General features: G+C 38.1%; 1 long non-coding RNA gene across 3 annotated transcripts in view; it reads right to left on the bottom strand.

Annotated features, from left to right (window-relative positions):
- The window catches only part of LOC137858277 (uncharacterized), a 57,524-nt gene extending 53,238 nt beyond the window's left edge, over positions 1-4,286 (bottom strand). Inside the window, exons 1-3 of one of the 3 annotated variants that reach the window (XR_011097616.1) lie at positions 4,250-4,286; positions 3,362-3,509; positions 3,191-3,275 (exon numbers count right to left, since the gene is read on the bottom strand). This is a non-coding gene — a long non-coding RNA (uncharacterized lncRNA). Of the gene's footprint in view, positions 1-3,190; positions 3,276-3,361; positions 3,510-4,231 lie in introns of all 3 variants that reach the window. The other 2 variants (XR_011097614.1, XR_011097615.1) reach the window with 2 other exon arrangements.
- Between the last annotated feature and the right edge of the window lie 13,170 nt (positions 4,287-17,456).

Consider the following 17,456-nt stretch of genomic DNA (forward strand, 5'->3'; position numbering starts at 1 on the left):
TATTCGGCCAGGAAATCTCAAACAGTTCTGCTGCTGGGCAAGTAAGACTCCTGCCCAGCAGCAGAAAGTGACTTTTGGCCATGGAAAAGACACGTGAACCATAAAGCCAGTAATGAGTAACTGATAAATTCAACATTAATTGAAACAACAAGCTAGCAAAACTTCTAAGTATATAAACCTCTATTAAAAAAAAAAAAAGATAAATTACAACAATATAGAAAATTTGTTCAAAATCCTATTACAGAGCACCAAAATAACATTAAAGTCAGGATCTGTCACGCAGAACAGAAAATAGCATTTTTCCCCCAAGTAGTCTGTTATAGATTGCATTATATCCCTCAAAAACAAACTGTATTGATAGTAGACAAGAATAATTTTACCTAATCTAAATATGTAGGATTCCAGAAAAAGAGCAGACAGAAGGCCAAAAGCATGAATTATGCATACTGTATCATCAAATTCCCATCCTACTTTATAGCTAGAGCTGGTTTTGTATGGAAAAAGAAATTAGGGTAGAACACATATTGAACAATTTTCTTTGTAACTGGTTCTTATTCACCTTAAATATAAAATTTTATTTAGCTTATATCATAGGGAGACATCCTTATTAAAGTAGCACATTTACATAGGTCCCTTTGAAAGGATTTAATGCAAACAAGACTGAAATAATTGAAGGAAAGACATTTTTAGACTGTTCTCAAAAGAGCTTAGTGAAGAAGAGGATAACAGGAAAGAATTACTTTATTATATTGATTTTCCTAGGAAAAAAAAAAAAAGCTAAGCAAGGTAGGTCAAATAAACCAATTCTCTTTTGCAAAAATCAATACAAGCTTGAAGAACATCAGTGAATTTACATGTCAAAAAGTGTTTATAACTGTACTGCAAAACAAGACCTGCACATTATTACTCTAATAAGGCAGGTAATAGAGGAGACTAGCTTGGTACATTACTGCATATCGCTATTTTAAAAGTGTTTAAAATGCAATATATACACATTTTTCCTAATCTAATCAATCCATTAATCTGAAATATGACTGATTACATTGCAACTCCCTAAAACGTGTTGAAACATTGCACGGCTGGCCCTCAGTTGCTTAAAACACATCTATCTGAAAATGAAAAATACTTCTACACACAACACTACAAAGAAAATTGTATACTTAAATCTTTATCCAAGTCCCACATTCTTTACCTCCAGGATACTTCTGTTTTATAGGTAAAACCTAAAACCCTACTAGCTTCTTTAAATCAATAAATATATTTTCACATCAGGTATCTGAAAGTTAGCCCCCTTTACATGATTAGCATTCACAATAGTATACTCACTGTCCTAGATACTTGAAACTGGAAATGTTTTAGAGCAATAACCTTAGCTCAGTGTTATCAGTTACTATTGTTAGCATCAGTCAGATGAATATTAACTATAGAACTGACTCCCAGGTTCTGGCAGGACACATGCTGAGGACATAACACCTGCTGGTATGTCCTGGCTGTATGACCCAGCATCCAGCTGTGACGAGGAACCCAGGTTTTCTAGCTCCTTTGCTGTAAGGCTCCAGCCACCCTGCTGTGTCTCTCCCAAATCTGATTCTGCCCCATGAAAGGGGCATAAAATTCCCTGAATTTCTTCTTTAGCTTTTGTCTTGTCCATTAAGGCTACAATGAATTTGTCTGCAAAATTTGTTGTTTAAAGCAACATCCCCTACCTCCATCAGAAAATAGTAAGTGATAAACTGGAGATGAGGAGCTGCAGATCCTGACTGAAGTTTTGGTACTAATAACAGAATTTCCACGGATTTTGCTAGGGATAGTATTAATGTGGACAGAACAAATAGTTTGAAGTATCTCTTATTGATAAACCTTTTCAAGAAAAACAAAACAGGGAACCAAGATCTCTCCAGCTTAAAAGCCATCCAATGCAGTTGAGGAGTCACACTGAGGACTTGATCCTGTTTCTTCTGACCCCCTCTTCCAGTACAGAGTCAGATACTCAATCCTATTTCTTTGCGTTATTTAAGCTCCTTCTGAAATTACTTATTAGAGCCTACAAGAAATTGAACAGCAATCTTAGTAAAGTTATCTAGTATTAAAATAACATTGTCTGATTTCCATCAGCAGATCATTGATTTCCATCATGCAACCAGCTAGTTAAAGCTAATTGTTTATAAAGACCACAGAAGACATACTTTCCTCACATTTCCAAAGAATAGCCTTCCTACTGCTGAACAATAGAGTTCTTCTAGGACAGTCAAACCTCTGAAAGAACTACTAGAATATCTTCTAAGAGCTACAGTGAAATTCTCTCCTCACCTCTCAAAGTATTCCAAAACAGCATTAAGATTTTTCATTACAGCTTAGGAACCACATGTATACACAGTTTCCAATAACAAAAAAAGCCACACACTTTTTCCATAACCAATTAATTTTACATTCCTCACAAAGACAGTAAAGATATAACACAAGGACAAAGGACAAAATGTAAAATCACAGAATCATTCAGGTTGGAAGAGACCTTCAAGGTCATCGAGAATTTATGCTCAAGATACCCATTGCACAAATCTCCAGCTTCAGTTAAAAGCACCAAAGCCTCAGAGTAGAACCTGTTCCCACCCACCTGGCAACACAGTGATCAGAAAATATTTCCAAACCCCATCTTCAGTACATTCCAATGAGATCAAAACTAATGTGACATCCTGTGATCTGAGTTTACAATGGGAAAAATCCATACATTTGCAAATATTCCATACTGCAAATAATTCAGTGTTTGTTTATAGCAGTAGTTAAGATACCTCTGGCTTTTGTTTTCTTTTTGTCATTCACTCTATTCTCTGTTCTTTTTTCCTTTCTCAGTCAGTTCATTTTATTTTTCTACCTAGTTATTTATCACTTATTTTTGTCTCTGCTAGCTTCTCTGTGTTACTCAATTTTTTCCAATGTTTGAATACACATTTTTTAAATGACACAGTCAAATGTCTTTGCAGGACTACAGTTTCAGTTTTGAGTGTTATTGTAAATGAAGGTAAACGTTTACAACCCTTGAATAATTATTAAAAGAGCTTCCTTGAGAGCCTTTATTTTTAATTATGCATTGATAACTAGTAAATACAGTATATTTGATGTATTTTTGTGTACTTCATAGCAGAAAGTGTAAGCAAATATTAGGTAGAAGAATTCAGAATATGTTACTCACCGCATTCATTTATTCTGGTAGCCTGAGGTGCATTTCATGTCACCCAAAAGAAGTGCTTCTCATTTTCCTTCTTCATAACTGTCTTCTAGGTTTAAAACACAAAATTAATTTAAATTCTTAATGTAAGAGCAGGAAACAGAACACACAGTCCTTTTCCTCTCAGCTACCTACATGGGTAATTCAGCATAAACTCGAAGCAAAGACAAAGAAAGCAACCATGGTCATCAGCAAACTTTGCCTCCTGCTTTAAACTTCATTAAGCTTCATCAACGCCAGCTGCAACTTTCCTTGCTGCAGCAACAGTTGCATCAGCAACCAACTGTTGAGTTGGCAGATAATTCAATACAGGCAGAGATACAGAATAGAATTGTTATGTCAGTCCAAGGTAAATTAGAATTGAACTAAAGAAACCCATGAACTTAAACCAGCAATAAGTCAGACAGGGTTTCTTTTCTAAGAGTCACCATTCAGGCAAGCTACATTTACTTTCACAGAGATGGTCCTATTGCTTTAGAGATTTCTTTATTAATCTTTAACACAAAACTTATCTTAACTTCTTTAGCATACAAGCTATGCTTTGAGGACACATTTCACCTCTACAAAGGGAGTCATTTAGTACTGAAAAACTTTACATATAGCAAACAAAAAACGCTAGTTTAACTCCTGTTTTCCGCTCCTTGGGCATAAAATAGCTAGACTACACCAACCTTCAGAAATGTTGTACTTGTTACCTACCTAACCATACCCAGCCAGTGTCAAAAGCTTTGCAAAAAGTTATTGTCAAAATTATTACATTAGTTACAGTTATTTGCAAAAGCAAACCATCTACTAGGGGATGAAGCACACATTCTCCCTTTTCTTCCAGCAGTGCCCCAAAAACGAGAGCTCTTCCAGTCCTACCAGGCAAGAAGAGCACATACACTATCCCCATACTAAAACAAAAAGCCTCCAGCAAAACATCCCTCATCCCTATCACCACCACCACCACAGTGAACCTGCAAACAGAGGATAAAATTGGAAGCTTTGAAAATGAATGACTACTTGGAAACCAGCACAGACCCCTCACATCCAGAGCAAAACCAAGGTTGGGCTGAGCTAAACCACCCCATTCCCCCCTCCCCAGCTGTTATATAGCTCCTGATCAGGGTAACCAACTCCACCTGCTCCCATTGCCCTGCCATCAGCTCAGCTGCTCTCCAGCCTCTGTTGGTGCCTCTTGCCTGCAGCTGGGGCCTCCGCAGCCTCCCCCAGCCACTGAGGGCTTTGCTTGGCACCGGGCACATCAAGAGCAGTGCCAGCTGCCTCCTTGCTCCATCCTGAATGGCAGGTGTGGAGGATTTTCCTGGACATGCTGATGTTTGGTGGAGATGAGCAAGTCATCAGCACAAGAAAGCCTGTTTGAAGAGTTAAAGGTGCATGTTTGCTTCCAAAGCGTTGTTAAATGGAGCTAGATGGCTAATTTAGCTTTTCAACACTATAGCAAGCATATAGAAATGTTGTAATAAAGGCAAGTCCCATTTACGTGTGGGTATCTGAGCTGTCCTCTCACACAGTTATATGGAAATGTATCTCAGTACACAAATACCAGGCATGTTTGTGCTAAAATGTATTTACTGACAGGCACCCTTGGTGATTTATAATGTAGAATAGTGGCAAAGGAGAGCAGACAGGTTATGTACTGACATATACTTGGATATCTTTGCCTATTACTAATGTCTAGAAGAAGTGAAGAGCACTACTTTGTGGCAATGAGCTGTGACAAGCTGGCATCTGGGCATGAGGATATTTTCTTGCAGAAGCCAGTGAGAGCCATCAGGCTGCAGGGAAGGCCTCAGGAGCTGAGCATAGCTTCTGCCTCTTCAAAGATGACTGGAGCTGCAGGCTCAATGAGGACACCTTCATGCAGTAGTTTGGCACTCCTGACCTAGCCCATGACCTTGAGGTGTAAATAACAACCCCGTTAAACACCTGGCTAAAGGTTTTAACTGTAGTGACAGTGGATGAATGGGAGAAGATGAATAGAAGTAGATGATGGAGCGGAGGACTAGGAGAAGAGAAACTGCTCTTTGTTGTCTGATGCAGCATTACTATCCCTACCAATTCAGATATAAAATACAACAAATCTCAACCTCTTAAACATTGCAGGCAAAGTTTATTTGGCATCTTGGAATTGGCACAGACTGTTGTAGAAGGAGGCATGTTTTCTTATAGCAGGGAATTAAACAGAAAACTTCTGTGTGCCTGCTGTTCCTATCCTTTCACTACTGAAAATGGACACACCTGGTTTATGGGAGAAAAAAAAAAGAAAAATGAACTAGCATTGTGGACAGAAAACATATTTAAAACTGCCTTTGCTACAAAGTGATAACAGTTTGGTTTGCTTTGACACCTCAAAAAAATAAAAAATAAAAATAAAAAATCAGAGAAAGCTATCAGGACAGACTGTTGTGTTATCAGCAACAATCACCCAGTGGGCAGCTTCTGCTGTGCAATGCACTTTTCTCCTGCTAGCAGGAAACATTTGCTGCTCTCAGAGCTCTCCTTGTAAACAGTGAGCTTCTGTCCTTAAAAGCAATAAAAAAATCTTATCTCTTCTCTCAATTCCCTCTGTTTTACAATACTGTATTCATAATGATTGCTACCTGATTAGCAAGCTGACACAGACTGGATGGTGAAGGGAACACTTGGCTTGCTTGGCATGCTGTCCTGTGGCAATAGAAATAGAATATCTCTACAGCTCCTCCTGTTACAGCTTGCTCCTAGGAAACTCTTCTGAGCCTAAAGTCCTTCATTGTCAGTCGTTCTGCTCTGTGCAGAAAGAGTGTTAGGGAAACCCTACCAAAAACATTTTTTATTGATATTTTGGTACGTATAACCAGTTTTTAACTGACAGGCATTTTTGAGTAAGAGTTGCACTGAAAATTTGAAACATGGTAACATTTCTTATTAGGATAAGGATGAAAAGGAGTAAGAATGAAAAGTCTTTAAATCTTTTTCATTTTCTTATGATATGATTTCGTATTTGCATTCCACTTTCCATATATGTGAGTGAGCAAAAGAGTGGAGGAAGAAGTAGGGCACCTGTTGTCACTGACTGCTGGTGCTGCTGGCATCAGACGACTGCTGTCAGACCCAGCATTGCCTGCCTGCACTGCTGCAGTGACTGGGTGACTTCTCTCTGCCAAACTGCTTCTGCAAGACCTTGAAAGACCTCATGCTGTAAAGATCTATCAGTCTGCAGCCATTATTAGCTGCAGCCGTTTGCTGTAATAGCATGTTTCTTCTCATGAGAGGAAACAATTTTCTTATTGGAATATGTATTATTACATCTGTGAGAACTAAGGAAATGAATTGCGTAAATAAACACATTACGGTGAACCCAAACAAACAGAAATGGAAACCCTTTAACACGTTTAAAGTCTTTTTAATAAATATATCATCAACTATCTCATCTTCATGTATCAATTATATAAAATCAAGGAAATGAATATAAATACATAATAAATTGTGTGCTGCTTCAGCACACATGTTTTATAGAGAATGCATTATATCAGAGCATAACCTTAATTCTGACCTTAAATATTATTACAAGAGAATTCTCAGATTCCAAACATAACAATAACAACTACTTCTGGAAAATACAACCATGAAAAATTATTTATATAAGCATTAGTGATACCTACCGACCAGCCCCAAATGCAAGTCTGCACATATATATATTTCCTTAGAATAAGTGGAAAAGTACTTTAATAAATTACCCAGTAGAACTAACAGAAGCCACAGCACTTTGAAATGCTTAAAAATTCTACATCCGGTTCAAATATTAGACTATTAAAAATGTCCATAGCCGTTAACTTGTTGATTTAAAGAATCCCAGCAGACTGACCAGTATCGAGACTGCAGCATTGTCATGAAGTACGTATTTCTTTATAATTCAATTAAAGTTTATCTAGGTATTTATTGGGGGGCTGAGAGCCCAGCTTTAATATCTAGAAGTATTTATTTTTCTTGTTTTAAAAAGTTTGTTTTCTGGTGGGTCATTGGTACCATTTGGTTAATAATGAATTAGATATTTAAATATTTTTTCTTTTGTTTTCCCTAAGAATTTATTTAAAAAGCTGTTATAAGTCACAAAGAGAAATGTGCATGTGGATCAGCCCAGCTGACCATGGCAAGGTGCGAGGGCACTGCAGTACACATCCTTTCACCCTTCCACAGTCTCCTTTCAGCAGCTCTTAAGGACTTGTTTCAGGCATCTTTCCAGATAGCAGTACCAAAAGAAGAGCTTGAGTATCCTTCTCTCTACTTGGCACCTTTTTGCCCTGCCCTTGCTACAATTCTCCATATAGCTCACAAAGAACTTCAGAAAATTGAACCGAAATGAGATTACCTTGATAATACGGCGCTCCTTTGGAGGCCACCTTTGAGAACAAGGTACAATACTGCAAATCTCCAAGCTGAGCAGGTGTGATAATGAATTCAAGAGCTCAGAATGTGTCACTGTGAATTCAGTTGTTCTCAAAGCTTAATATGTGCATGTTGCAATTTGATGATGCTTTATACAATCGCAAGGTTGTTACTGTCAGAAACAATCTGTTTACTTTGCATATTTTCACATTTTTGTGAGCTGCCTAGATTCTATCTTTTGCAATTGGAATGGAGATTTACCAATTTATTTTATTTTTCAAGATGAGTAGCCTTGCAAAGGATCGGAAAAGGTCCCAACATTCAGAATTTGGGAAAATTCTGGGGCATAATGATATTCATGAGGATTCAGATTCCACATTCATCTGACCTTGACAGATACGATGAGGCCACAGGATCTCAAAGAGCAAGCTCCAGGGGTGAGAACAATCCCAGGAGCATTGCAGGGAGGAAATAACCCACTCTTGGTTTGCCAGTCCAGTACTCTGAGACTGGACAGAGAGGCTTTAATTTCAACCAACATACAAACATGGTTGGGAGTGATAATCAGTGTAACAGGCTGGGGCAAGGACACTTCTAAATGTTTACAGTCTTTGTCTTGGAAGTACCAGACACAAACATACATGTTCTCTCACTGATAGTATGGCAGTAAAAGCTATGACCAAAAAACAATTATTACAGTAAAAACTATGTTTTAGAAGACATTTCTTATTCTACTAGCTTTTCTCTTATTAAAGAAATATTTAATTTTATGTAAAGTCTTGAGACCAAAAAAGGAACACCAGTTGTCTGCTCTTACAAACTACTTCAAAAGTCAAGCTCTTTTTAAGTGACTTTCTACATTGCTAATTGAACCTCAATGCCGTATTTCACCTACATTATATGTCTAACAGATAGATAGATAGATATACACACCAGTCATTTGCAAACCTGTAAATCCCATTTATGTCACCAGGCACAACACGAGCGCACACTCTAGAAGGTAGCTAGTGCACAGCCTCTGGGTTGTTTCAATTAAAAGTCATTTTCTTGACACTGTTAAAACTCCAGTAGGGTGCTTTGTGAAGTAGAAATCTCCCATGGGATATCTGCATTATCACGCTATTGATACAATTTGGCTTGTATCACATGCAATATCTGCAGAAAAAGCAGGACTTAATTACTGGCCAAGACAGTGAGGAGAAGAGCAGGCAGGGTGCTGCTTTCCTTCAGGGGTGCCATTCCCCTAGCACTCAGAAGCACACCCAGGCTCTTGTCTTCACCGGTGAGATTTTACTGTGCTGAGAGATTTCAACAGAAATGTAGTTATATAAATAAAAATCTGAAAAAAAGTGAGAAAATAATATGTAGTGATTTATAATATGTCTTGGGTACCTTAGGTCTAGCTATTAGTACTTATGTGACCACAATTGCTGTTCTTAAAAATTTCCAAACACTGAATATGATCCTTCATAGACATAACTGCCACAGCTCTGAAAAATAAAATGATGTCACGTTACAGGATTATATTACCTGAGTACTTCGATCACCACATGCATTCTTTGCACAGCATTACGTATTTACACGCGCACACACACACACACACCGATAGGCAAGCCCAGGTACATTCTGCAGCATGCCCTTTTGCAGTTGCTGCATCCTTGACAGTTTTGGAAACAATATTTTGTTTTATTTCAGGCATATGATCATTTGATAAATGCCTTGTTTGCATTATGAAGCCTTAATGATTGCGTAAACTTCAAGACAAATTCAATTTAACTTTGCAAGAAATAAATAAATAGCATGTGGCACTTGCAAAGCAGAGGTTAATGGAAAAAATATTTAAAGGAGCCAAATATAGATAGGTATAGAAACTAAATTGTATATTCAGAAGAGTTTTTGCAAACTTCATTTTAAAAGAAAAGCATTTTTGGAAATAATCATATCAACAGTTTCCCCAAAATATGAGCTTTAAATTTGAAAATGATCTGGAAAAAACAGCAAAAATTTAGCTATATTTTTAAAAATTGTATACATTTTCTGAGATAACAAAAAACTTTTTTCAGCCTTTTACAGTGACATTAAACAAGCTCAACTGTTACAGTGTTTCTAAACTTCAAAAAAACATGAATTCTGTTTAAAAGTAATAAATTAATGCTGTATTTTTCCTGAACTAAAGCTTTTGTGTTTATACTACCTTTAACAAGTTTTTATCTATGTAACTTGGCTTTTTTTGTGTTTTGCTTTTTTTTTTTTTTTTTTTTGAGGAAAAAAAATTGTAGTGACAAGCTTAAAATCACTTTTTTATTATTATTATTCCATGGATTATATATTACTGTCAGCAATTTTAGAGGAACTTCTAAAAAAAAATCTCTGCTTTGAATGTCATTTGAGACTACTCACCATTTTTCAGAAGGTACTCAGCAGTGTGCAGGTTTGGGCCCACAGGTCTTGGATCAGTGAAAAAATTATGAAAGCAACACGTTCCTGAAATGCTAGGTCCTGCTTCCTTTCCCCTAAGGCTGTCTAGGTTTTTAATCTAAACTCCCGAAGTTTATATGGTTTGTCCTGTATAGTTTATTTCCAAGCTGGTTTTTAGATGTTGGAGAGAAGTATAACAGAGCTCAGAAATTTCATAAACTCTAAGTTAGAATTTTCTTTTTTAAGATGTTAAACTAAGTGCATTCCTCTTTCCAAGAGATAGTCTAATGAAAGTAAAATTAGTCCAGAGAGTCAATTTGGGAGTTACTCTCATATCTTTTTGACTCAAAGATACATTTAACTTAACCAAAAGAAAAACAAAAAAGAAAAAAATAGCCTTACTCCCTAGAAAGCTTAAGAATTGTTCACCACTGTTTGCTTAATTTAATTTTTTTTTTTTTAAACACAGTTAGCATCTAAATAAACCTTATCAAACATTTCTTACTCCACTGACAATTTTCTGACCTCCTAGTTGAAGATCTGAGCCCTAACTTGGTTCATGGATGAGTAATCACAGCAGGTCCACAACAGAACCTATCCTAGAACTACAAATATATCATCGGCAGCCTTGTAAATCAAAGCCTCAAAGAGCATCATTTACCCTGAAGCTAAAATTGCTTGTTTATCAGATGGTGCCTAGCTTAGCATGGAGTGGTTCCTTGTAAATCTCAGGGACCTTTTACAGCATATACTTAAGCAAGCACATTGGCTCCTGGGAGACTTTCTGAGAGCTTTAATGACTGCAGACTGCTAAAAGATCCAGGCCTTGGTTTAGTTAAGTGGTTACTTGTATAGCTTGGCTCCATTTTGTAAACTCCCAAAGATAAGGTGTCTGTGTTATCTGGGGAAAGAGCAAGCATTAGTTTCTTAGGAAATCTTTATATCCTAAGTGTTAATGTTCTTGTGTCTTTTGGTATTTTGACCTTTGTCTGCTCACTTTTGATTTACTGTGGGAGCAGAATCTTTTTCCCCTAAGCCTTTCCTACGTTTTATAGCTACTTTGAAAAGAACAGTGAAATACTTGGAGCACAGCTTTTAAAAGCAGGCATAAGACTGCACTATTCATAAATACGCTGTATAACTCCAGACTCTCTAATAGTAACGAAGCAAGACCACCCATTTTATTTCATATTATTGTGGGTTATTTTATTCCGTAATGAAGTGAGTGGTGATAGCAACTGGATGGACTGCTGCTTGGTGCAACCCAAGTTAAACCCCAGAATGTGCTCCCATTGGAGTTTTGCCCCTTTAGGAGAGAAAAGCCCACAGGTTCTGGCCAGACAGTGGTGGCACCAGTGGTAATCAACCCAGAAATCTCCCATTGGCTTAGAAGTGTAAGCACTCACTGTAGTCATGAATAACACATTGGCTGAATCTACCCTGAGGACACCGGTGGCCAGTCAGCCACTTGCTGATAGATGCTTGCATACACTTGATGTAATTCGCTAATTGTAGAGCTTGTTATCTGGGTTTCACTTTTTGATTTGAATTAATTAGAGTTCACCTCGATACAGCCACCTGCTGTGCTGTCACACGCAGCATACATTGGTACAACAAAAACAAGGAATTTTTTTAATAGGCTTAGTCAGGCAAAATCTGCTCCCACTTAGATGTGTGAAATGGCATCACTGCAATATCACAGACTAAAAAGGAGAACATCATTTATTTCAGCCAGCTTAGTAATGATGTAAATGAGGGGAAAAATGGTTCTGCATTTATAGGCAGAAGACCCAACATATTTTAAAATCTAAATTGACTTTACCAATTATTCAAAATCTTTTAAGTATTTCTCGCCTTGCACATTTTTCCTTATTCCAAGTCAAGAGCAAGGTCTGATTTTTGTTGCCTTTGGTGGTGATAGTAACATTTCTTAAACCAAGAATCTTCATTTGTCTTTTGAGTGCTAAATTCCTGCAGCACCAATTCAAAGACTTGCCCAGGTTTGTGAGTGCAAGCACAAGCTGGTTATCACAGAACTGAAAATACACTTTCCTGCTGCATGTTTTTCAAACAGGAACTAACCACTATAATACACAGCTAAGGAGAAGGCAAATAATTTTAAAGATGCACAGAAGCAGCTGCCTTCCAAAACCACCACTTCCAAATTGCACTGAAAAATATGAGATGCCTTTTCAGTCGGTATTTAATTTTGACTATGTCAAACTTATTTTGTATGCATTTGTATTTGTTTGCTTTTTTACATTTTAAAAACAGTATTGGACACCAAACCCTATTTTGTTATACACAGTGCAAGTAAGTAGGCTTTTGTACAAGAGATGTCTGGGTATATGGAGTGCATCTGGAGTTATTTTTTCAGCACAGGGTCAGCAATGGATAACACTTACTCTATGCCATTATTGTGCAAAGGCAGTGGAGCTGAATTTGCACTACCTGTTGCAGTTTAGGTTCAGATGCCAGGAGCTCAGATTAAAATAGTTCACCCAGGCTGCAAAGCACTGTGTGCTCCTTCCCCTACCACGTGCGTTCTGTTCACCATGCAATACTATTCTCTGTTGTGAGCTGGGCATTCATTCAGGGACCTCTTCACATCTGGACGCAGACAGGCTTCTTTAAATCTAACGTGCCCTCTTCGAGATTATACCAATACTGTTGGTAAGAGACATCGTGATAGCTTCTGATCTTTATTGAAAGGCAAAATGAAAATAAAATTGGAATTATAGAATGAAAATTAAGTCCAGATAGCTGGGTATATAGATACATCTTATGGTTTATATCTATCGAAACAAGATCACAACACCTGCTGTAACTATACCTTAGCTGAACACATGGCTGCTGCTTGCCCACATGTGCCTGCTCCAGCAAGGGCCACCACCAGGCACAACGTGCTGTGGCACAGGAGCTGCACATCCCATCCAGGACACTGGGCACATACTGCTGCCTTAGCTACATACTTCAGGTGCAGTTTCTTGATTTGAAATTACACCTTTGGTTGTGTATGGCCAAAGAGAATTAGTGGCAAAGTCGCAAATTAAAATTGGGATTTTCTTGTTCCAAAAGCAGTGTCATTTCTCTAAGCTCTCAAAAAAGTGACAAGTAACAAAACCCCTGTGTATGTTGCTGGACATACACATTTCAGTTTTGCAATCTAAAATATAAATGTCATCCAGAAAGTCAGGGAGAGCATCTTAAATTGAAGAAAAGCCTTCCCACGAAAAAAGATATGTCAGAGTGAAAGCAACCAAAACAACAAAATTATCACTTGCAAGAGAAAATGACATCCAACACAAAAAGAAGAAAATCTGTGCATGCAAGAGGGCACTGCAGGATGGAGTTCACAGGAAAGCAAACAAATATCCAGTGGCAAAGGGTACAATTGTGCTTTAATCTTGGAAAACAAAGAACTGCCAGAAGGCAAGGCATCCTTTAGTAAACACTGTCCAATTGTCAATGCAAATCTCTTATTTCAGAGAGGGCTTGAGGGAAAAAAAGTCCATACCAGAAAAGAGGAGGTGTTTGAGCCTTCCAAGCACTGATTCTATGGGGTGGATGCAACAATTGACCACCATTTTGTGTTTGTCTTTGCATCTTGTATCCAGGTCTGACTCCCAGGTTTAGCACTGCCCGATTCTCACCTGGATCCTGTTTGGACTTCATGTCCAGAGTCTAATACCACATTGCAGGCAATGTGAAATATAAACCGTGCAAACAAAGTCATAAAAAGTGAGTCTTCCAACTAACACATTCATCAGAGGAAGAACCATAACTGCCCAACAAATGTTTAGTCTCTTCATGCCTGTGAGCTGAAGGGCATAATCCTGGACCCACTGAAGGTGAGTGCAAAAACTCTCATGACTCAATTTGTTTCAAGAGCTGGTCGCTTCTGTGCATCGCTACAGCTTCTGTGTGGCTGTATTTTTAAGGCCATCAATTACTTCAACACGCGTTAAAAATCAATATTTTTGTAACTATATAGAATTCATTGTGTTGGTGTTATTAAGAACTCGACAAGAGTTGGAATTTAAAGGCAAACAATTTTAAAATGGACAAATGGTGCTAATTTTTAACATTGGAGGTAATGAATCAAACTCCCACAGGCAGTAATTGTTTCTCCAGCCCTGGAAACCTCCTAGGTAAAGTCTGAAAGCAGCTCTGGAAGGTTCTTAGGTCAAACAAACATTCAGCTCAATGCTGGAATAGGAGACTAAATTTGTGAATACACAGATATTAAAATGTAGATGCTACAAATCAATAATCCAGTAATCTCGTCCTGTCATGGCACTGAGAAATCACAAGAACAGCTTCAGATTCAGAGAAACTGGGGATGTTGGGATGTCCCAATTTTACCTAGCCACAGAAATACTTGTAAATGGAAAAAGTGGCTGAGTGAATAAATGCTCACTGGGGAAGACTATTTCTAAAATGCTCCTGGTGGTTAGCTGGTAGCTACACAACTTCAAAGCATTCCCACATCTAGACATACTTCTTTTGTCTGAGTAGGTTGCTGTCCTTGATTTCACTGGGCAAAAATTTTAACACATTTTCCAGAGAATAATGTTTCTAACAGCCTTTCATGAAGTGTTTCACAGCTATGAAACATCTCACAAGTAATAGGATTCTTACTCACAAATTTGAGTGTGTGATTGCTTTTAGAAGAGGAATTTACTTCAGCACAAAAACCAAGCAGGAGAATGGCAGGTGAGTCAGGCTGGTTTGATTTTAAGGTAAGCAATACCTGTGCTATCTCTGTGCCACCTGTGCCATATAGAAGCCTCAAGTACTCTTGCATTTAGACTATGAGACATTTTACTGGCAGACATGCTGTGCTCACATTTGTTTACAGAGCATGGCATCATGATCACTGTTAAAATAATACCAATGAAAAATGTTCTGCTGATTTATTTTTTTTTCCCTGCTTGATTAACCCAGGAGCCTAACAAGCCTTCCCCAAACTATGAAACCTGCTAAACTCTGCTTTGAAAAAACTTAGTGCTCCCTTTCTACTCTGGTCATCCAGCACAGCCCAGTGGGACAGAGTGAGAGGAGTTCAGTGGCTTAACCCCACAGCCCCAGCTCTCCCTTGCCTTCTTCACAGGGAAATGTGGTCAGACTCCCTGTATAACTGGTGCTTTTATAGAGGGAAATAAAAAGCCAGTTGTACTTCACCCTTGTTCTTGTGTCTTCTTGCAGAGGCAGCAACCAGCAAGTGATACCCATCAGACACTTCACCGGGTGTGCCAAGACTGTGCATCTCTCAACATTTCCGTATGTATGGAGGATGGAGGAAGTCAGATGCTACCTTAAAACAGGTGGGATCTCTGCACCTACAGAGAAGGTGACAATAACACTGATAAATGTACTTATCTCCGAATTTCCTCTTAGGGGCAAAAGGGCCTTGTCCTAAGATAAAGGCAGCTCTACAGAGAATGCAGCATTTCCTTTCATTGCACTGGCCCAGGTAAATTCAGGCACATCACACATTTTTTCTTCCTCCACATGCCTCATTAGTACCACCAAGACACTGGCAGTAAGGTTGGTGGCTTGCATTTGTTGTTGGTTATTTATTTGTGTACTTTCACATTGATCTGTAAATACATCTGGGAGCACTTGTACCATCTGCTGCACATTTGTCAGTCACCAAATGGAGAGTGGACATCTGGGGATGTCACTGTTTTGTGCTGATTTTCCCCCATTAGAGCCACTGGTTCCTTTCTAAGCATGATGTAAGCAAAGAGCCTGGCTGACCACCGTGAGAGGGAGGATGGATATATCTGACATTACCTCCAAATCCTTAGGATCTGAATGTTCTCCCAAGATTCCTTCCACTCTGCTTAGCTCAGAGCAAGAAAACAGTGCAAAATGTAAAAGCTGTAATATGACAAACTGAAGTGCCTCACATGTCCAGAATATCACAAAATCCCAGAAAAAAAAAATGGAAATTATTGGAAAAAATATGATTTAATATATTCCCCTCAATTCTATTTTAACAATTATTGTACACTAACAGACACCAAGAGGGATTGTTTGGGCTTCCTACCTGGGCTCTGGAACCAGAGCACTGGTATTCATTGGTACTTTTGTCACAAGTGATTCAGCCTCGCCTCCCATTTTTCCCATACATCTACTGTCTGCACACTCACATACACAACTACTCACAAGTACAATATTACTACATAATCACCTACACAGTATCACCAAATATTCGTGGTTAAACCTTGACTTTGGGGACAACTAAAAGATAATAAGAGATTGATTTTAACATAAGAGATTTTAGCCTAACTGGAGCATTAATATTTGGTTTATAAGAGAAGCTGATTATTGCAGGCCCTGCTCTTGAAAGAGTTTTTATTATTATGCAATATGTTAGAACAGAGAAGTTTTCAGGAAGCTGCCACGACTGCCGCTGGGATGCTCCTCCAGGAGGGATGGGGAAGGCCTGCTGGCCTGCCTCCCTCCTGGGAAACTGGGCTAGGTGCAGAGGGACTGCACACTGACTGATGGCTGTGAGTGCTATCTCCTCCTATTTTCCTTCAGAGTCACCTTGCATTTCATCTAGGATAAGTTGTCAATATGAGAAAATGTATAGTTGCAACATGTTGCCAAGAAATCCAAGGTTAGCATTTATTTAGATGTGTTTTCAACAGGAATGCAGATATTCTCCTACCTTTGTATTTTACTTTTCTTTTTCCTTCATGGAATTGTTCTCATTGTTCTACTTTCAGCATTGCTGCCCACAGTATGCCGGTAAAGATGAGATATACATCTCATTCTGGTGTTGTAAGTGAAATGAAAATAAATACTGCTTATAGCTTGCTCTTGACCCATTTTCATGCTCATTCTGTTGTTCTGTAGAGTAACATAACATTACAGCTATTTCTGACAATATGGGAGTCACGGATAGAATTTCCATTCTAAAATGGCTATGAATATCAAATTCATCCCGTATGTGCACAATAGCTAGGAAAAGGACATTTGTATACTCAACCACAAGTGCTTTTCTGTAACAAGTTCATACCAAAAGAAATTAATCCAGCACATCTCTGAGTGGATTATATTCAGCAGGACATGGGGTAGGGAAATCACATTAGCTAATTTAATATTTCCAAAGGTGTTGGAGTTCGGTAGAGGGGTCATAGTACAAAATCAAAATGCTCAATACTACAGAAAGCTTAAAAGCTATGCTTGACTGAATGTACTGATATTTTAATTTGGTTCTTAAGGTTCTTAATTTTCTATTTGAATTGCAAAATAAGAATATAATAACGGGGTTTTGTTGATAACATTTTTTAAAAAATGACAGTGAATTGGATTTTTTACATTTTTTTTTTTTATGCTTGAGGCAGAATAAGCAGTCCATTCTTTTGCTTGACCTCTGTATATCTGGAGAATATGTAAACATATTGAAACTTTGTTGTTTTCTACA

The sequence above is a fragment of the Anas acuta genome, chromosome 6 (genome assembly GCF_963932015.1).
Source record: "Anas acuta chromosome 6, bAnaAcu1.1, whole genome shotgun sequence".
NCBI classification, from domain to species: Eukaryota; Metazoa; Chordata; class Aves; order Anseriformes; family Anatidae; genus Anas; species Anas acuta.